Source organism: Emydura macquarii, unplaced genomic scaffold, assembly GCF_026122565.2.
Source record: "Emydura macquarii macquarii isolate MOO-44397 ecotype Brisbane River unplaced genomic scaffold, CSIRO-AGI_Emac_v2 contig_2676, whole genome shotgun sequence".
NCBI lineage: Eukaryota > Metazoa > Chordata > Testudines > Chelidae > Emydura > Emydura macquarii.
In genome coordinates this window covers 37,509,166-37,531,671 of record NW_027132813.1, presented here as the reverse complement: position 1 = coordinate 37,531,671, position 22,506 = coordinate 37,509,166, and the positions used below count along the sequence as shown (strand labels likewise).

General features: G+C 44.2%; 1 long non-coding RNA gene across 2 annotated transcripts; it reads left to right on the top strand.

Annotated features, from left to right (window-relative positions):
* Positions 1-374: 374 nt before the first annotated feature.
* On the top strand, positions 375-16,438 carry LOC137164573 (uncharacterized). Of its 2 annotated transcripts, none has more exons than XR_010923125.1 (5): positions 375-473; positions 8,195-8,364; positions 10,271-10,436; positions 13,618-13,674; positions 15,931-16,438. It is a non-coding gene; the product is annotated as an uncharacterized lncRNA (long non-coding RNA). The 2 variants fall into 2 exon arrangements; XR_010923124.1 differs by having other exon boundaries at positions 8,195-8,456.
* Positions 16,439-22,506: the final 6,068 nt, after the last annotated feature.

The following is a 22,506-nucleotide window of genomic DNA, read 5'->3' as shown; positions in this document are numbered from 1 at the left end:
GGGGACGCCATTGGCAGAGGCTTCAGCCCGCCCAAGAGCGCGAAAGCTCATTGGCTGAAGGCCCGACGTAAATCATTCAATGGGCAGAGACGGGAACCCTTGCACACCGAGGGAGGGGGAGAGAACGGAGCCCTGTCTCCGCCTCCCCCAACTCGCACTCTGATTGGCTGCCGGGATTGAAAGGGGCGGTGGTCGTTAAGGCGGAGCGTGGCGATTGGCGAATGACGCAGTCAATTAGAGAAAGTTATAGCGCATTGGGTGGTTGAGGTCTCCCGGGTGTTGGGGCAGTTCAGGGAGGGGGGGGGCCGAGGCAGGCGATGAGTGGGGGGAGGGGGCAGTTTTCACTCTGGGGTGGCGGCTCGTCTGGGGCGGGGCGGAGACTCCGTCACTGGGGAGGGGGGAGGGGTTAGGCTCCGCACTTCGGTGCAGCCCTTCGGTTTGCAGCGCGCCATCTCTTAAAGCAGCAGGATGCGGTAGGTAGCGTGGCGTGGCGCGGCTTTGGTGCTGCCGACTTCAGGGCTCCCCTGCTTAGCCTGCTGTGTTGGGTATGGCCCCTGCTTCAACCACTTGAGTCCGGGTGGGCTTGAGCTCACCTGCGGGTTAAATCGGTTGAAGTGCATCTCCAGTAGGGGCTTGCACTGGTTTTAACTGGAGCCATTTCAAATCGGTGTAGGTAAACTTGGGATGAAGGGTTGAATGTAGCAAGTCCAGCACCTCAGTTTAATTTTCACTCTGGGTCACTTTGGTTGACGCTCCTGATTTTATTGCAAGTCTTGTGATATTTTGATGTTTTCCTTAAAGCCCCAGCTCCTGGAGACACGGGATTATGTGAGAATCTCACTTTTTGTTTCTGTTAAAAAGTAAGTTTATGATTGTGGTTCAGAGACGCTTGAAAACTTGACCTATATGAGGCTCAGAAACCAGAAGGCAAATAAAAAGAATGCAAAACTTATTTTTTATCATCGTGATTTTTTTTCAAATCAAGCTCATGATTTTCACAGGCCTGACTCATCATTTTTTAAATGTTGGGATTGGCAATGCTGCAGTGTTGTGTCGAAACGTTAGCTCACCAACTCTGCAGGAGTTGGAACACTTAGGGTGACTTTAAATTTTATGAGACTCTGTTCATAGAAAAGTTGAATTCAAGTCCTGAATTGTTTCAATGCATAGTAAATTGCATTACCAGCTATAGTCATCACTCCGAGTGCTCTGTTGCAAGCTTGACCTAATTTCTGCAGCTAGTTCGCTTTTGGTAATGGTCTCGTACAACTGACTGGATTTAAAGTTAATTAAAAAATGGAAAATTTTGATGAAAATGAATAATAATCAGTACAATATTCCTTCTGTTTTAATTTAATATTACATTCAGTTCATTTTATGTTGACCCCAAACATTTACTTTTCAGTGTGCTGCACAATTTTATATAGAAAACATATCTACACTGTATGAAACTCTGTTAAGTAAGTTCTAAGCCTAGTAGTCAACCAGCTAAGTAGCCAGGCCAGATATTGAATAGATGTGCAGGGAGAGGAGGAGCCCTCACACCCAAGTCTTGAAGCAGCTGCAGAGTTGCTCCATGAAGCTGTTGAACCCTTATGGCAGCACTCGTCTTTCCAGGCCCTTATTATTTTATCCACTAACATGGTGGGTGGAAGTCTACAGGGATCTACATAACCGTAAATCCTCCTGTCGTGACCCCACTCCACCTATGCCCCTCCTTGACCTTACCTCTGTACAGTTGCACTATAAAGAGTCCCCACAGTCACCAACTGGACTGATAAGAGACCCTCTGCGGCAGGATTTCCTTCACAGTTAAGTGGTTTTGGGGGTGGAGAATGACTTTGCTATAACAGGAGCCAACTATAGAGAGAGTACATTTGATGGTGTGTACTGGACAGCTAATTTTATCTTTACTGCTGACCTTCCTTCAACAAAAATGATTAAATTATTTTCACTATTCCCCATTATATACCAGGATAGTATTCTCTATTCCCTCCTTTTCTTCCTCACTCTCCTTTTATTTTTCATAGGCAGGGCTTACAATTTATGAGAATCCAAGCTACCAGATAGTGTGATTTGAACACTGAGTTTCTTCCCCATATTGCCCCATCCTAGAAAGAGGGTCAGCATCAGCACTGAGTTTTTTTAGCATTGTGTCCCATTGCTGGAGTGTGGATACTGGATCAGCCTAAGAATTGCTGAGATATCACTGGACCCCCACAAATGCAGTTTCAAGTGGTCACTTTTATTGATCTGATGCTAAAGCTGCCCCTGCTGTGTATACTGGGAAAAGCAGATTTGCCAGACCTTAAATTTATCTTCTCAAAGTTACAGTGTCCAATTTCTAACATGTAGCTTTGGGTCTGGAGAAAAAAAATAAATATTGGCCAGACAGACCATCTCTCTTCAGTGGAATAAATGCAATGGATCCAAGGATGGTTCAGCGCTTGTGTTTCAAACATCATTATTTATTAACATTTTCCATTTCCCTCATTGCTTTTAGGTTCATATTTCACCAAGCTCACAGACGTTAAAAGCACATGCATATTAGTCTGCTTTTCCCTGCTCAGTGTGGAGAGTTTTAATACAGGGTAATAGGAATTTCTTATAAATTATGTATTTAATTTCAAATTGTTGATTTGAGACTGATGGTTTTATAAAAAATGGTTACCTACCTTTTGTAACTGTTGTTCTTTGAGATGTGCTGCTCATGTCCATTCCAAGTAGGTGTGTATGCACCACATGCAGTTGTCAGAAGGCTTTTCCCTTAGTGGTACCTGTTGGGTTGGTGCAGGCATCCATTGGAGTGGTGCCTCCATGCCGCTGTATAGGGCTCTGCTGATCCGCCGCCTCCTTAGTTCCTTCTAGGTGGAAGGCTCCAACAGAGGGGTAGGTGGGTGGGTCTTGCAATGGACATAAGCAACACATCTTGAAAAACAACAGTTACAAAAGATAAGTAACTGTTTTTTCTTCAGGTGCTTGCTCATGTCAATTCCAAGTAGGTGACATCAGAGGAGGGGTTGGTGCTCACAAAATCACTGATTGAAGCACTGCTCTGCCAAATGCTGCGTCATCTCTGGCCTGCTGAGCAATAGCGTAATGCAAAGTGAACGTGTAGATCGATGACCAGGTTGCGGCCCTGCAGATTTCCTGTGTAGGGATCTGCAGCGAGAAAAGCTGCCGAGGAAGCCTGCACTCTTGTGGAATATGCAGTCAGTTCTGGTGCTGGCACTTTAGCCAGGTCATAGCAGGTCCTGACACAGGAGGTGATCCATGATGAGATCCTTTGGGATAATATCGGGAGACCTTTCATCCTATCCGCTATAGCGATGAAGAGTTGGTTTGATTTATGAAAGGGCCTAGTCCTCTCTATAGAAAGCTAACGCCCTCCTGACATCTAAGGAACGGAGGCTTTATTTCCTGTTATTGGCATGCGGCTTTAGGAAGAACACTGGGAGGAAGATGTCCTGGTTTGTGTGAAACTGGGATACCACCTTAGGAAGGAAGGCCGGGTGAGGTCACAATTGAACATTGTCTTTGTAAAACACGGTGTACAGAAGGTTGAATTTCAAAGCTTTGAACTCAGACACCGTTCTGGCTGAGGTAACAGTGACCAGAAATGCCACCTTCCACGAGAGGCAGACATGTCGCAAAGGGCTCAAAGGGAGGCCCTATTAATCTGGTGAGTACCAGGTTTAGGTCCCATGCTGGTATTGGATGGCGAATATGAGGGTAGAGTCTGTCCAGGCTCTTGAGAAAATGGGTCACCATTGGATTAGCAAAGACTGATCATCGGTCCACTCTGGGGTGAAATGCAGAGATCGCCACCAGATGTACCTTTATGAATTATATTGCCAGCTCTAGTTGTTCTAAGTGCAATAGATAGTCCAAGATGAAGGGCAGCAATGCTTGCATTGGAGGAGTGACCTTTTGTGTCACCCAATTGGAAAATCTCTTCCACTTGGCCAAGTATATAGCCCTGGTGGACCACTTCCTGCTGCCAAAGAGGACCTCTCTGATCGTCCCTGAGCAAGCAGACTCCATGAGGTTCAGCCATGGAGCTTCCACACCATGAGGTGAGACACTAGAGGGGATACTGCAGGCAACCATAATCCTGCGTGATTAGGTCAGGCACCAATGGCAGGGCAACTGCAGTGACCACGGACAGTTCCAAGCAGTGTTACAGTCCAATGCTACTGGGGCCAGGTTGAGGCTATCAGTATAACAGACACCCATCCCCTTCTGATCGTGATTAGGACCCTGTGAACGAGCAGGAAAGAGGGGAACACATAAAGCAGGTGTTGGTTCCATGGAAGGAGGAACACATCTGTGATCAAGCCCAGACTGTGATTGAGGAAGGAACAAAACTGCTGACACTTCCTGTTGAGTCAGGACACGAACAGATCTACTTGGGAAACAACCAATGCTGAAAGATGTTCAGGATATCTGGGCGGAAGGACCACTTGTGACTGTGGAAGGATCTGCTGAGATGGTCCACCAGCTCGTTTTGGGATCCTGGAAGGTAAGATGCCTCCAGATGTATGGAGTGAGCGATGCACAAGTCTCACAGTTTGAGAGCCTTCTGGCACAGGAGAGAGGAGTGTGCAACACCCTGTCTGTTTATATAGAACATTGATGTAGTACTGTCTGTCATGACTGACACGCATCATCTGCCCTCTAGGTGAGGCTGGAAGGTTTGGCATGCCAGGTAAACCACTGTCAGCTGCTTGAAGTTCATGTGGAGCAACAGCTCTGCCGGAGACCAAAAGCCTTGGGTCTTCAGGGTCCCTAGGAATGCTCCTCCTCCCAACTTGAATGCGTCCGTGACCAGAGACAATGTTGGCTTGGGTCTAGAAAAGGGGACTCCCTCGCATACCAGTTGAGCATTGAGCCACCATTGGAGGTATTTGATGACCCAAGGGGGGAACGAAACCACCTTGTCCAATTTGTTCTGTTTGGCCCGTAAGCTGATGCCAGCCAGGCCTGGAGAGGTCTAAGCTGCAGCCTCGTGAGCTGAACCACATATGTGCAGGAGGCCATGTGACCTAGGAGTTTCAAGCAATTTCATGCCATTGAAGTAGGAAAACAACTCAAGTCCTTTATGAAGGACCACATACCTGAGGAGAGACTCCAGCAGAAATAACCCTGGCCTAAACCGAGCCTAGGACTGCTCCTCTAAACTCTATTCTCTGGAAAGGGGATATTTAGCTGAAGCCCCAGTTTTGTTGAAGGTCGACTGCATTAGGTTGACTTGTGCCTCTACTTGTTCCTTGGAGCGGCCCTTGACAAGCTAGTCATCTAGATACGGGAACACCTGTACCTCTCGTTTCCTTAGGAAAGCGGCGATGACTGCCATACACTAGGTAAAAACTCGAGGGGCTGCCGACAGTCCGAAAGGACGGACCGTAAACTAGTAATGAGTGTGGTTTATCATGAACCTGAGGAACCTTCTGTGAGATTGGACTATTGAAATGTGAAAATAACCATCCTTCAAATTGAGGGCAGTATACCAGTCTCTTGCATCCAGGGAGAGGATAATCACAGCCAGGAAGACCATGCAGAACTTCAGTTTCTTCATGAATCTGTGAAGGTTTCGCAGATCGGGAATAAGTCTGAGACACCCCAATCCCCTTGACCTTTGGGATTAGGAAATATTGGGAGTAAAAGCCCTTTCCCCTTAAATCCTGAGGAACCTCCTCTACTGCTCCTGCTTGTAGGAGCTCCTACACTTTCTATATAAGGAGTTGCTCGTGAGAGGGTCCCTGAAGAGGGACGGGGAAAGGGGTCGGAGGGGAAGAAGGAAGAAAATTGGAGAGAATATTCCAATTGTACCATGTGCAGCACCCAAGCATCTGAGGTGATCCGAGTCCATGCCTAGTAGAAATGGGATAAACAATTCAGGAAACGGGGAAGGATCCTGGATTTGGTTTGCTGCATCGCCCCTGGGCACACCCTCATAATTTCTTGGAGCTAGAAGGCTGCCTCGCTGAGCACAACCCTAGTTAGACGGGTTGTGGCATCCTGCACCTGGTATTCCTGCCCCTCTTTCTAGAGTATTCCTGTCTCTGCTGTGCAGGATAAAAACATGGGGCAGGTTGTGGTTTGAAGTGCTTTCTCTGGATGCTCCTCATGTGTAGACCCAAGGATTTCAGAGTAGTCCTGGAATTCTTCATGCTGTGCAGTTTGGAGTCTCCCTTGAATGGCAGGTCCTGGATTATTTGTTGGACCTCTGTAGGAATGCCCGACACCTGTAACCACAAACTCCTCATAGCGATCGCCAAAGACATTTTCCACATGGCTGAGTCTGCTGCATCCAAGGCCACCTGCAAAGAGGTCCTCGCCAGCCTTGCCCACAGTGATTGCCACGAACTCCTGTCTGCAGTCAGCCGGGAGCAACAACTTGAATATTGTCGTAGACTCCTGGGAATAACTTGTAGTGGCTCAGAATCGCCTGCTGGTTGGCGATGTGAAGTCAGAGCCCCCTGGTGGAGTACAACTTCCTACCGAAGAGATCCAGCTTCTTCGAGTCCTTGGACTTAGGCGTTGGTGCCTGTTGTCTTAGCCTCTTTTTGTCATTTGTCATCTTTAGCCTCTTTTTGTCATCAGTGACCCTGGCTGCAGGTGGGTAAAGAGATACTCATGCCCCTGTGGAGGGGGCGAAGTACTTTCATTCTATCCCCTTAGCTGTAGGGGGGATAGAAGCTGGTGTTTGCCACAGTGTCCTAGTGGTGGCTTGTATTGTCTTTATAAGGGGTAGTGCTACCCTAGAGGGCTCTCTGGTGCCAAAATGTCCACCACGGGATCCTCTGATTCCTGCACTTCCTCCACTTGGAGACCCTGATTTTTGGCCACCTCCGTAGCAGCTCCTGGTGGGCTTTATTATCTATGGGCTATGGCACGGTCGAAGTTGCTGCCACTGCCTCGTTGGGGAGGACAATTATGCCCTGGGTGGGACCGGATCTTCCTGTTCTGGGTCACGGGATTCCCTTATTGTCAGTCTTGGTGCTGGATCCCCGCCAGTACCTGTCTCTGCACCGTACTCTGCGCTTCCCTCGGCAACAAAGTCATCATCCCTTTCGCTACCACAAGGTAATATTCAGACCTCCAATGGCTGCGGGACCCGTGCTTGAGGTGACCGAGTAGGACTGCCTGGAAGAGGACCCCTGGGCCTGATGGTATGCCCACAGAATCCAGAGGGTCATTGCGCAGGCATCTGCCACTGTGCTGGCCAAGGTCCCATGAAGGAGTTTTGCCCCTTCTCGTGCCTGTAATGGTGTCCCCGCAACTGATGCCAAATGCAACTGGAGACGTAGGATTCTGCGTCTGAGCCAGATGACTGTGACTCTGAGTGCAGAGACCATGGTGGTGCCGAGCGGGATGGAGCTGGGGAGTGGTGCTGGGGAGAAGGTGACCGGTGTTGCATCATGGCAGGCTTGCCTCTAGATGGCACAGTGCTTTGCTGCGGTGCTGGAGGTCTTGGCTCCTGTTCCTCCATCCTGGCGAGGGACTGCTGTGCTGTCATGGCTATTAGCTCCATGGCCGCCTCAAATGTGTCTGGGAAAGAGAGTGCAGTTCTCCCAGGTGGTTCTCCTTTTCGGGTGAATCCATCAGCACCGGACTCAACAGTACCCTCTGTGGGACCGAAGTCAATGAAGCCGGCCTTGGTGGGAAAGGTCCTGGGTGCCCTGTTGCAGGATGCACATGGTTGTCCTCTCTTCCCACAGCCTTTACTGTAGGCAAACATCTTCTCTCAGTTTTCTTCCACCTTTGGTGAGGTACCAGAGTGGGAACGGTGCCGGGTGTTAAGTACCAGGGAGTGATGGTGCCAGGGGTCCTTCAGTTCTGAGTCCCTCTTCGGCACTGTAGCCTCTCTCAGAAAGGCCAGCACACTCCACACGAGGTACTGGTGCTAAATCTGAGTGGCTCAGCTGAGGGTGGAGAGCTGCCTCCTTGGTCCTTAGCCAAAAATCCCTGCAGATTGTCACCGGTTGGGCCTGATGAGTTTCCCCTAGGCACTTCAGACAGGCTTTGTGGGGATTGTCCTTTGGCATAGGTTTGTGGCAGGTCCTGCACGGTTGAATCCTTTGGACCGAGGCATGCTCCGGTCCCAGAGTGATAGGGGGAGCCCTCCAATTAAATTTAAACCTTATCTAATTACAAACTAAACTAACTAATTCTAATCTACTATTTACAGGATCGATGACTCTCTACCAGTAGAGGAATGCTTGCCAACAGGAGAAGGCAAGAAGCTCCAACGACCACCACAGGTGGTAAGAAGGAACTGAGGAGGCAGCAGGTCAGGAAGGCCCTATATACAGCTCCATGGAGGCACCACACCAGGGGGTGCATGCACTGACCCGACAGGTACGCTAAAGGAAAAACCATCTGACAACTGTGCATGCGGCGCATGCACACCTACCTGGAATCGACATGAGCAAGCATTCAAAGAAGAACCTGTGAGTGTTTGGAAAATGGAAAAAAATCAAAAATGATATATTTCGAATGCTGGGAGCAGCTATTATTAACTATGCGAATTGGGGCCTAGATCTCTGCTGCAACTGAGGAGAACGCAGAGCAGGTCACAAGTTGGGAGTTGGCAAAAGTGGCTTTAAGCCACCTTTGTGCTCCCAGAATCCTGGGCCAGGTCTGTATTGGCACTATGCCTAGACATAAATTAGGGCAGCCAGGGATTAGCAGGTCCATGGCTGCAGCATCCCCATGTCCTTTCTCCTGGGCATACCCCTACATCGGCCACAGAGGAAGGGTCATGTAGGAAGCCTAACGTCCGCTACGTCACCAAAGGATGCCTCTATACAGAGATGATCCTATTATGGCTGGCCAGGCCAGCTTTTAGGGCAGCTTTGTGCCAGTGGTGCAGTATGAAACACAGCTCTGAATCTGAACCAAAAAGCTAAGGAAATAGTCACATTTTAATGTAAATGTTAGTTACTAATGTTGGGTTATGTTATCAGCTTAATCATGAACATAAGACCAAAACAAGTTACCCAAACTGTCCAATACTCACTTTTAAGGTCAGCAGCTGACTTTACAACTCACATTACCCCAAACAGGCTTTCTGATAATAAACAAAATGATGGATCATCTACATAGTGTTGAATTTTCTCCTCTGCAAGGGGTCCCTTTGTTTTTTCCATGACCCAACAGTAATTTAACAAAAACATTAACAGAAAATCAAATATCCACGTGATGAATAGGCACTTTTCAAAAAATTATTGAAGAATATAAGACTATGTATGTCACTGCATGTTCTAGTTGAACTATATTCCTGCCAAAATTACTGCCTTTCGTAAAGAAAGTAAAGTCCAGGAAGGTATGTTTGTATGTGTGTTTTGGCTATGCCCTCAGCTACAAAACTTTTGGAACTGTTACATCTGTTAAGTACAATTCTGAGAATTGTTCTGATCAGAGAGATTACAGGGGCAGACTCTGGAAATCTCTAGATCTTTGGGACTCCTTTTCATAAGCAACCAGCACCAGCTACAGTCAAGGACACAAAAAGTCAGGGACTTCCAGCCTTTCCTGGCCAGACCCAGTGGGAACTGTCCAGGGCACCAGATCCAGCAGCCTTCCCTGCCTCTATCCACATGTGCAACATGAGTAGCAGCTGAGAGAAGCTTTAGCAGCTTCCTGACATTATCATTCAACTTTGAAATTTGGACCGAGATTATTTGCCCTCTCCCCCCTCCATTTGTTGTAGTACCATTCATTGTGGTCCCCCTTCCACCTACTCCTCTCCTAGTAGTTGCATCCCACAGCTGCCCAACCTCCCTCTCCATTTAAATAAATATTTTAAACTTTTCTGGACTCTGACTCCTGATTCTTAGAGGAAGAAAGAAGAGTTGGTTTCCCCTGGTGCTGTAGATCACAAGTCTAATACATTTCTCCTGTCCAAACAGAAAGGTTAGTTAGTCTGCTCCTCTGTTATTCCCTGTTAGGCTTTCAAGCTACACATCCTTTCTCTTGTCTGTCAACTCCTCTTCATCAGAACAACTAAAGATAGGTTGTTCACCAATAAGGAAATGATGACCTTTGCTAAAAATAACTACACTGTAATTATAAATCTGTTTCTCCATTCCTCTGTCTGAGTCTGTATGAATGTCACTAAATAAAGTAACTAATTTTATCAACATTATTACAATATATGGCTTTGTCATTTTTTGAGAGGATGTGTAATGTGGGTAATATATACATGAGGCTGTGTCTTTCACTCTTATATGTCATAGATTTTTATATTCCTATCTCTCACCAGAGGCCCGATCCTGAACCATAAAAGTCAGTGAAAGACTCTGCATTAACTTCAGTGGATTTCAGATTGCTTCCCAGATGCCTATTCCCCCATATAAGTCCACGTGCACCAAGTGATCATGAGGGCCCACAGAATACTAAGCCTACTTTAAGACTCCGTTCTGCAGAAGGTAATTACATCTTGAATTCTGTGGCAGAAAACAAAACATTTATCGGTCCCTTTTTGTTTTTCCATGGCTCAGCAGTAACTGAACAAAAACCATTAACAGAAGTAAATATGAAAATGCATTACATCAAAACAAAAAAATCAAATTAAATTATTTTAAAGCCTCTCCTCCTTTTTCTTTTGTCTTCTCTTTAGCTTGCAAGGAATACTTGTCCCTGCAAGCACGTTACACTTGTGTGCAAACTTTACTTTCTGCCTCCAGTGCCTTCAGAGAATATCCCAGCACTGTCTTTAATAAGCACTGCCAAACTCTATAATATGATGCCACATATTTGGTATTGTTTTATCTTTTCTCAAATATTCTTTCATATAAAGTCATGACTCTTGGTAGCCTTAGGTATTGGGAGGGAGGCCCCCGCCAATGCAGTGTTGCCAACCCTCATGATTTTGTCATGAATCTCATGACATTAAAAATATATTTCCCTTCATCTATGTGCTTCTGTGAGGACTCAGTGCCCAGCCAGGAGTCCAGCCTCTCCCTCCCTGCACAGCAGCAGCACATAAATCCTGCTGCCAGTGGATCATCTGCAGAGACAGGAGCAGGATTTGCCCCTAAACACTCTTTTTTAGAGCAAATTTGAGTTAAAACTTTTGCTTATCCTTTCCATATTAAATAATTAAGTATGTCCATTATGTTATTCTATACATATAACTTATATGTAAATATATTCCTCCTGAACTGCTTTAAGATATGGGCTTTTTGTACTTGGCCCAAATGAAAGCCACATTGGCAGTTTTGCCAGGAGCCTCAGGGACATGACTCATACACATGAAATGGAGCTTATTCAATATGCAGTTGCAGCCCACAAAGACAAGGAAAAGGTACTGGATGCTGGAACCTATAAGCTACAGGCAGAATTTCTGCATTCTGGAAAAGAGTTGTTGCAGGCTGCATTACTGAACCCCATATGAATGCTGCCCTGCCTCCATGTCTGGCCTTTTCTTAGCTTATTTTGTACTCTCTTGTTCACTTTCTTGTTCTTTAGCCTGTCAAACTCTGAAATAGTTATGTACCTTTCACCTGACACCATTGAGAATTATGTACACCTCAGTAATGGCCCCTGGAAACTTCTTTTCTAAAGAAAACAAACATGGAGTTCCTATATACTTTGCATAGGTCATAACCCTTGCTTATTGTCTTCTGTACAATTTCCAGGTCTTCAATACCCTTCCTGTGTGATCTCACTAGTCTTTCGTGCAGTGTTATGATTTCATAATACATCCTGCAGCATTAGTGAGGTTAACTATGCCTCTTTCCCCCCTAAATTTAGGAAGGGTCTTTTGAGATGATTGCAGAGTGCCTTTTATTTTCCCCCTCTGGAACAGTTTTAATTGGAAAATGTGTAATTTGAAGTATGATTAACTAAAGTATTGTACTGAAAATCCTTAAGAACTTCTAATTGTATTTCTAAATTTTTGGAGAAGATTAGAGTGCTGAATAAAGGCCAGAGAAATCATAAAAAATATAATACAGCAGTCTCCAAAGCTTATGCAGGAAATTAGTTTCTCCCAAACATAAAACTGTATATCTTCCTTAAAGAGAGTGCCAAATTAACGTCAGATCTACATTAGTCATCCATACAGTATATTATTAACAGAGGTATACTTCCTAGGAACAGATATATTCAGAATACCCAAAATCATCCATATTCTTGGAGTTCACAGATCAAATCTGAGATCTTCTTGGAAACCTGACTTAGAGAAAATTACCTTTCAAATGTGATAACTAATATACAAACTGCAACTCCCAACAGTCTAAGAGAAGCTCACATCTGACTATTCGTTCATACATCCAGAATATTGAATTGCATATAATAAAATATCATTGTCGGAGGAAACAGAAATTAAATAAAGCACATAGTCAGAACTGTGTAAAAGTGTAAGGCCCTGATCCTACACAAGTTTTATGGATGTGTGAAACTATATGTATATGAGCGAATTCAATGGGCCTACCCAAATGCATAAAATTACTCATGTGCATAAGTGTTTGCAGGATTGGACCTTAGATCTTTGCAAGGTGTGAGATGGTCCAAGAGAAGAAAAACCTTTTAATACTGAACAAATAAGCATGTGCACTATTAAAATATGTTTTTATATGGACCATAAAGCTTTTATCCATTCAGGCATTTTAAGTTTCCAAGACTTACCTGGGTTTGTTAAACATTTCTAATAAATTTCTAAATAAAAATATTACACTCAAGTTACATAACTATAGACTAAGAATACTGCACCTGTCCATCTTAATGCATAAATCATTAAAAAGGGTTGTAAATTATTTTTAACTGTGTGTGTCATTATAAGTGGTCATCAAGTAATACCATTTGGTTACTCAGAGTGAACAAATTGGAGATACAGTCTAATCTCCTTGGGAAAAAATTAGCATGTTAAATCCCCACAGTCAGAAAAATACTGTGAGACAACTAATTGGGAGACTCTATATGCAGCATTAGCTCCAGCTTCATAAATATACATTTTGTAAGTTTCCCTACCAGGTGCTTTGCAAACTAGACAGCACCACATGCAGACAAGTACCTTTTCCAAATGTTCCTAGTGCAATGATGAAAACAGCACTCTAATGCATACGCTGTGGCAGTGCAGGCTGAATTCCTTTTGTGATCAATCATTAAGCACTTTCAACAGATAAATCAACATTCCTTACAAACCAAAACTCTGCATGCAACAAACATATTGTTGGCATTTATATACACTCGAAAAAATACAAAGAGGAATCAATTCATGTAGTGCTTCTTTTAATTAAACATAGAATACTAGTAATGGTTTAGGTTCATCTTTAATTTTTAATAGTTAAAGCCTTTTGGGGTTTGGTAAAGGTTCATTCAGCCCCTTAGCAGTCTGGCCATGTTATGATTACTGCAAGCACTGTGATTGCACTTTTCCTAATGGCAAAATTTTCCCAATGTTCAACTGCTGCACAGAGAGACAAAATGTAATCACAATTGCTACAAATTACTGCTATTCTTCTCTGACCTGACTTCTGCAATTCAACAAAAGAGAGAGAGATCCTTAACATAAATAAAGATTGATGAAGACACCGCTACCTCTGTTCCTGGCAAAACTCTGAATCATCCATGTAATCAAAATGTTTTTGTTTTGGAACACAACAGGTACAGTATATCAAACATTCTGAGGAGAAAAGACAAGTCAATGATGCTGAGAAAAAGGTATCAGAGCGAAATTAATTTGTTTGACAATCTTCTTTTATGCTTTGTGTTAAAGAAGAACAAGGGCCCTTTCATGCATGCTGAATTTACTTATAGTATGAATTAACTTCTGTCACTAGTACTGTTCTGTAAATGGTGCAGTTTTAGGAAAAACAGTGATCACTGATATCTGGCACCTACCCATTAACTACCCACAAAGAGCCTAAGTACTTTGGACACTTATCCTTCTGCACATTTTGCTTATGGATTATTTTATATTTGAATGTGTCCTTATGGAAATAATACATAAGTCATTTGCTGTGCTTATCATTTCTGCAATCAATTTTTTCTTCAAGAACCATGTAGCATAGATTTCAGATTGTGTTTCATTGTCATCTGATGTTTACGATGTAAGTAGGAAAAAACCTCCCTCTGGGATTTATATCCACATTGACAGTGTTCAGAAGCTGTGCTTAATACCTGCCAGGGGATTCGACACAAGCACTACGTCAGCAAGCAGTTATTTGAAACAAAATCCTGTCCTCCCTGCTGCACCAAACCATACTAGTTACAACAGCCATTGACAACTGCTGTTAAACACAATTTTTCTTAAAAGCAGAATGATGTTTGACATCTGTTTTTAACATAGTCATAGTGTGCACGTTGTGGTTTTCCAGTGTGTATAGGAATGATAATCCCTGAACCAATGCAGGCCTTAGGTTATATAATTATATTTAGTGTACTGAAAACAACTCTTCTCCAGAATCTTTGCAAAGTATGTAGCAAAAGTATGCTTTGAATCCCAAATCCAATATCTGTGGGTTTTTCAATGCTCAGACCTCACCCCCCCTAGATTATCAGCATCACCTCTTATCCTGATACCAGTGGGGTCTATAGTGGTGATGACTGATGAGTTGTCTATGTAATTGGCCAGATTCTGGACTCTGTTTTGCTCTCTTTGTGCAACACTGACAGCGCAAAGACAACAGAAAGTCATCTTAACTACCCTTTTGGGGCTTCCTTGGTATAAGGAAATTCCCAGAGGGTGTTAGGAGCTGGATTGCTGTGTCTCTATATACTTCCACCAGCCTCGACATAGAGGGGGTGGCCAGAGCACTGCTGTGTTCCAGCAATACCTGGCTGTTGGAATAACCCCAGAGGGTATGTCTACACAGCAAAGGAAAACCCACGGCTGACCCGTACTGGCCAACTTGGGCTCGTGGGGCTCAGGCTGTCGGGTTGTTTCATTGCTGTGTAGACTTCCAGGCTCAGGCCAGACCCTGGGCTCTAGGACCCTCTGGGATGGGAGAGTCTCAGAGCTTGAGCTCCAGCCTGAGCCCAGAAGTCTACATAGCAATGAAACAGCCCCACAGCCCAAGCCCCATGAGCCTGAGTTAACTGGTAGGGGCCAGCAGTGGGTTTTCTTTGCTGTGTAGACATACTCTTAGGGACCATTGCATCTAGTGCCACTCAGCAAATCTGAGACTGCTCTAAGTTTCTCCTCAGAAACAGGCCAGCACCCAGTGGCATGTCAAACAAAGAAGAGCTGGTTCCTGGAGTCTAACAGTGACACTAAGCATCCCTGTATTCACAGCTGACACACTACTGTAATTATCTTTGTACAAAATATGCCTTGTGAGGTATCATTTGAAAACTCAGAACTCACTGATCATTACTGTTCTTGTGCAATGTATGGTGTGATGTGTACTAAGAGTAATGACAGATGCTGGAATGATTCCTAAAATGTGTTTAAACCAGGCATGGCAGGGGGTTGGTAAGCAGGTCTGCCCCAGATGAGGAATGTGTTCTCCCCACCTGCGGGTTACTGCTAGAGTACTTTGAAAGACAATGAGAATGTATTTACATATCACATCAACAGACCCATCAAGCTAACAAGGGGTGGAGGCAGACCTCACACTAACAAGTGGGGGAGAAAAAAGCCTGGCATCTACACACAGCAGGAGAGAGAAGCTTGGTCTGGGTTTTACTTTTCAAAGATTCCATCACAGAGGTTTATTGGCCTATAAAGACAGGGGGCTGAATTCAAGGGATAAGCAACTGAATCAATTAATTGTATATATTACTACTGTATTATTAAAGTGTACAGAGTGAGGGCTTATCTGAAAGCTAATGACACACTGGTGATTAATATCATTGTGAAATGTATGTATTAACACTATATAAGGAATTATGAATACTTATTGATATTAGGCTGTATAGTTTGCCCAGCCAAGAGAGAATGTGACAGCTATCTACCTTTCTTCTTTGTAAATTAAGCAGATGGAATCAGAAATAATTGAAGCCCCATTTACACAGAAATCATACAGGGAGATGGGAAGTGCACAGGAAGGGAAGAAGAGCATGAGGTCATCCTGCCTCTTGAAACAAGTTTCTCTGAACTTTGGAAGATACAAAACCAAGGAGAGAAGCCATCTTTGGCACCCATCACTAGACAGACACAAGGGAACAGAACTCTCGCAAGCTAAGAAAGACAGATCCTTCAACCAAGGGGGGCCTGAAGTCTCTGGAACTTAATATAGGTAGGAAACCTGCTTAGACAAAGCTCTTTCACCTAAGAAGACAAGGAAAGTCACACTTTGTACTTTTGGGGAAGGTCCTGACTGAGGGAAAGTCAGCACGGCTGGGGAAAAAAATGACTGGTGAGAGAAACCATTCTGAACAAAGCCTGTATGTTGCTAGATTACATTTTAGATGTGTGTTTTCACTTTTGTTTACTTGCTACCCTTTCTAACTTTATTCTTTTTATTTGGCAGCACTTAACCTATATCCTATAGTTAATAAATTCGTTTTATTCTTACTATAAACCAACTCAGCTGTATTTAAAGGGAAGGGTTTGTAATGGGGTCTACAAACCTTCATACAGCACATAAACAGAAGGGGGAGGAGACCCTCTGCTGTTTACAGGCAAGCAGCTTGAGCAAACCCCCACACAGCTGCCATAGATGCCAATCATGGAGGCAGGCACCCACAGCCACAGCCACTAGGGGAAACATGGCCTGCTATAAAGGGGAGAGTACAGAGAGGGAATGAGGTCAGAAAGGCCTGTGACAGAAAAGGGGCAACACTCCTGCACCAGGCTGCCTCCACAAACACAGCCAAGAGATTAAGGCTGACTGCTAGACTTAATTAAAGGTGAGAGTCCAAGTACCACCATGATTGGGGACAAACTAAAGGAGCGCCAGTCAGGAGCAGCAGGTACCCCACAACAGAGCACAGAGGAGTCAGTGTCAACATGGTACCAGAAGTGGGGTTTATGCAGTTGACCATGCCTGCAAAAAAAGGAAGCTAAAAACAAAACAAAACATCCTCCCTGTTCTTCTGTGTATACCAGAGAACTATGGAGGTGAATCAGCTCCAGCAATGGCTGGCAAACTCACAAGCCCAACAACATCAGAGACAACAACAGGTGTTCGAATAGCTAGTAGCCCAACCACAACAGTTGATAACCTTTGAGAGTGTAGCCCCAGCTTCACACTGCCCACTTGCCCAGTGGGGAATCACTCTCACCCCACTCCTCATCGGAGAAACCCAAGCAACATACCGGGGACTGGATGACACATCAGCCCAAGACTATGAGCAGGAGAAGGCAGTCATATTGGACAGGCTAGGCCTAGATGAAGAGGTTTACTGCCAGCGTTTTTGCCACAAGCACTTCCTCCACAAGGCATAGCCCCGTACGGTCACTCAAAGGCTTAAGGACTTCTGCTGGTGATGGTCAAAACTAGAATCTCAAATGGGACCCCAGATAGCCAAATTCATACAGATTCTTCCACCTGATGGCCAAGACTGGGTTTGTAGACTCCAACTGACCAACCAACAACTCTAGCTGAGGCGACCCACCTCATGGAGGACTATATGGCTGCTCAAGCCATTTGGGACTCTTTTATGGAGGGAGTAACGGCTCCAGGTACACCGGAGAAAGAAGTGAGCCAGGGACCCAAAAGTGGTGGTTCCTCTTCGGTAAACCCCAAGATAATGCAGGCTACCGACTAGTCAACGGGAAGCATGAGGGGCAGGTGCACACCTCAGGGTCTGTGGGTAAGATTTCCCCATGACAGTAGGCCCGTGCCCTTAAACACCTGGCCAACTCCTCATCACATACCTACACAGGAACAAGGGTCTACTGAAATGCAGAAAGAAGATAACACAGTCACTAGAAAACAAGGGACAGATGCAATAGCCTATTACTCCTGTAGACAACAGGGGCACTGATTTCGTGACTGCCCTGACCTAGAACGACTGGGAGAAGCCCAATACATCACTGCTTTACATTTGACAAAGGGGTATTAGGCAGATCCCCTTCACACTTGATTCTCAGGAGAAGACAGCTTTTTCAATGCTGCTTGGCTTATTCCATTTTAAGACAATACCCTGCAGGTTATATAAGGCAGCAGCCACTTTTCAACATTTGATGGACCTATTATTCCAACAGCACAGTCAATATGTGGCGGCATATTTGGATGATGTAGTAATCTATAGCAAGGATTGAGACTCCTATCTGGACAAGGTAGCTGCTGTTCACTAATCACTAAGAGAAGTCAGGTTAATGGCAAACCCCACTAAGGGTAGGTCTTCACTGAGGGCAGCAAATTTGCTGCCGTCAGATCAATCGATCCAGATCTATTGAGCGGTCAGTGAAGGCCCGCTCAATCGATCTGGAAGTCAACACATTAAAACCACCCCATCAAGTGGCATAGCACTGCGTCAATGGGAATGCATTTCCCGTCGAAGCAGCACAGTGACGATACCGCGCAGAAGAGGAGTTACGAATACCTCATTTTGTGACAATAGCAGCTCTGCTAACTGATTTGACTAAGTCAGTAAAATGGGTACTGCGACACCCACCTGCGAAAGGGCCTTCCAAAAACTCAAGACCATATTATGCAGACACCCAGTGCTGTATAGCCTGAACTTCGAAAAGGAATTCATATTACAAATGGACGCATCAGAGATAGTACTGGGGCAGTCCTTTCTCAAGAAGCAGATGCAGAAGAACACTGGATAATATATCAACCAGAAACTCTTCCCCCATGAGAAAATATACTCAGTGATAGAAAAAGAGTATTTTGCTGCCAAATGAGCAATAGAGAGCCTACAGTACTACCTCCTAGGAAACAAGTTCATGCTAGTTAATGATCATGCGACCCTGCGCTGGCTGAATGTGATGAAAGAGACAAACCCAAGGATCATGAGATGATGATAAGTGTCTCTACAACCATACGCCTTTCGGATACAACACCAAGCAGGAAGTTTGTATTGTAAGACCTATTTTCCGTCCAGGGAAGTAGCATATGCCAGCCACGGCCAGGCCTTGGCCTTGCAGGGGAGGATATGTTATGGGGTCTACAAACCTCATACTGAGCATAGACAGAAGGGGAAGGAGAGCTTTCCCTGTTTACAAGCAAGCAGCTTGATCACACCACCCACACAGCTGCCAGTCATGGAGGCAGGCATCCATAGCTACAGCTAATAGAGGAAACAATGCCTGCTATAAAGGAGAGAGTACAGAGAAGGAAGGGAGGGGAAGAAAGGGTTGGGACAGCAAAGGGACAACACCCCAGGCTACCTCCACAAAAACAGCCAAGAGATTGAAGCTGATTGCTAGACTCAGTTAGAAGTGAGGGTCCAAGTACTGTCCATCCTGACTGGAGACAAACTAAGGAGACAGTCAGGAACAGTACGTATCCTTCAAAAGACCACACTAGGAGCCGGTGACAGGGTGTATTTACCCCAGTTAAGTTAATAAGTTGTGATGTGTTTTTGTTTCTTTACAGGAACAAATGAGCCATATTATTTCTCTGAACTATACAGGAGAGAGCTGGATATTTCAGAGCTCATGGTTTTGGGGAAATTCGGGACTGGGAGTGTGCTGGGGTCATCTTGCTGGTTGTTACCAAGGCTGGCAGTAGTTACCAAGGCTGTTGCGGGTCTATAGACAGGCTGCTCGGGTCAGAGCTGTTGAACCAGGAATGTCTAAACACACAGACACTCAGAGTGTGACCTGCATGCTTGTAGACTGATTATGGGCGGCCGAGACAGGGAGTTCCTGGAGTTAAGCACTGTAAGACACCAATGGTTACAGGACAAGTGGTGACACAACCCCTCACTGATTAGATTGCATGCCCGAACCGTGACTGGACCATCACACTCACTTATTACAGTTATTTGATAGACACAAAGGAATGTTGGGAATGTGAATTTCTATATTTTCTTCCTGTCCCTGGGAGGAAAGAGTCATCTAATAGTTAGAACAATGGTTACAGCCAAGCATATTAATGACACATTAATTCTAACAGGCACTGTCACTAAGTGAATGAGACTTGAGTCTATTCCCAGATCTGCCAAAAGTGACCTTGTGCAACTTCTCTGTTATCTTACCTGCAAAAGGAAGGGGTAATGATACTTGCCTGCCTTCCAACGTAGGGCTAGGAAGTTTTGTTCAGTGATAAGGTTTCTGAAGTGCACAGATACATTAATACCATCAACTGAAGAGATAAGACTTGAACTCATGCTTGCAATGATTTCCCATGCACTTCACCTTCCTCCAGGCTAAAGGGCACTGCAATGAGACTGGGAAGCATGTGCAATGCAGTTGGAACATTCAGAACATTAAAGGATACGTTTTAAAGAAGTTCTACTGTGCATGTGTAAATGATGTTTTTCAGACCCAAAGCTGGATGGATTTTCATGGGGCAACAAAAGATACTCCTGTGAACTCAAGACTGTCCCCTTGCAAAATTTCAAGTTCTTGCTCCAAACTCTTAAGGTGGTAGAGCTGTTCATTAACAGCCTTTTGTGTGTGTGTATTAACATTGACAAAACTATCTATTTTTCCTACCCTCATTCTTTAAAATAGTTGAATTATTTCTGATTCCCCCCCCTCCCCCCCATCCCTTCCCCCCCAAAAAAAATTCAAGCAAAACAGAATCATGGAACCAAGCATGGAAAATTTTGGTCCAAAGAATTAAAGTTTGGCAAAGTTAAAAGCAACTGAAAAAAGGGGCTACAATGGAAAGTGTCAAGTAACCTTAACTACATGCATCACCGTGTGTCCACCTACCTACAAGACAAGACAGCATTATCCTCTCCCCCTGCTTCAGAATCATTATGCATTCCTCATTGGCATTGCATAACAGCATGACATTCAGTGAGTCTAAAATAAAAACTCAGAGTAGTAGCATAACACCATTGTTAGAAAAGCAATAATGTAGTTTACTGATTGGTGCAAAAAGAGCCAAGAACAGCTTAAATTCTTTAGCTAGTGGTCTGTGACAATGACAGACAAAGACTATTAATATACACGTCTCTCAGTTGATTGTTTCCATGTAAAGGCAATGCAACAAAGTATTGGTGTCCTGTAGTAATGAACCATAAAGAATGACGATACCTATTTGGAAAAAATATCCATATCAAGATGTAGACTAATGCTAGATAAATTTGATTTTTATAGCTGAAAGCTTAGTGGAAAATCAAGATTTTATTAGAGACATGAACAATCACATTACACTTTTATATTATATAAGGAATTGACTATTGAATCAAGAAAATTGATCACAGGAAATTTTTTCTCCATAACACCCATCAACTCCCAGGGCATATCCCATAGCTTCTCTAATACTTCATCCTCTAATCTAATAGCTAGATGCTCCCTTAATTCCTGTGTTTATTTATTAACAGAAAATCTGAAAAAATATATGATAAGGCATCATTAAAAATAGTGAAAAAGCCCACAGCTCTCTAAATAGTGGCTTTTAGTAGATTTCTTGAGGAATGTGGAAAAAAAGGAAGCAGATTTACCATGCATCTGGAATGGCAAAACATATTACTTCACTTCTATGGATTTAATAAAAATCTGACTTTCCATCAAGTTTTAATTTACGAAAACCATAATTTTCCAAGACCTCAAGGCTCATAACAAACAGCTATACAGCCTATAAAAACAGCTACAACAGATTTAGGATGAAAATTGCCTGACGACTGTGTGCCTGATTTTGAAATGAAGAATAAGTGAAATGAAGAAAATTACTTCCAAACGTGGAAAGGGAAAGGCCTCCCCCACCACTTCCAACCTAAACAATGATAAATTAAGCTCTCTGTATATTTTTCACGTAGATAACTTAAGTACAAAGTAACACTATGGAGATGGTGTGTAATCTGGATCTGTAAACAGAGGTAGGTTAAGCCTAAATGGGGCCCAGATTCACTGCAGTTTCAGGATCCTATCCTGTAATTTCCCACATGAGCAGAAAAAATCCTGCCAGGTCTTTGAGGTGGCCCAGTGGTACCAACTTTGTGGCAGAGGGAGCCAGGCAAACCCCATTCTCTACATAAAAGAATGCAGAGGTGACTCTCGTATATTTTAAGGTGTCCTCCAAACTTATTTCTTTCCATTTAGCTATGTAGTAATAATGTGATTGAATTTATATATAAATTGCTAACAGTTCTAGAACCAGATCCTCAGCTGATGTAAAGGCAAAGCTCCATTGATTTCAACCTTAACTGAAGTTAGTCTCCCCACTAGGCTTCAACTCAACCAGCTAGCACATGTTAAAGTATACACTTCATTCTTTACATGACACTCTTATAAAGCAGTAATTAAAACATGTTAGCTAACACCTTTTTCTAACATTACGTCTTTAAATCCTTGTCAGCCTCCATTGCCCCTTGTTAAATTTTCAAACAAGCACCTTTGTGCTTTATCCCATGCAGCCCCTCACGCTTGGGAGAAGCTCCCCGTAAACATCTGTGTAAGGGAGGTAGCAGTCCCTCCTTGTCAGTCCCAGAGGGAGGCCATGCCCCTTCACTGCCACACCTGTGTGGGCAAGCTTTCGG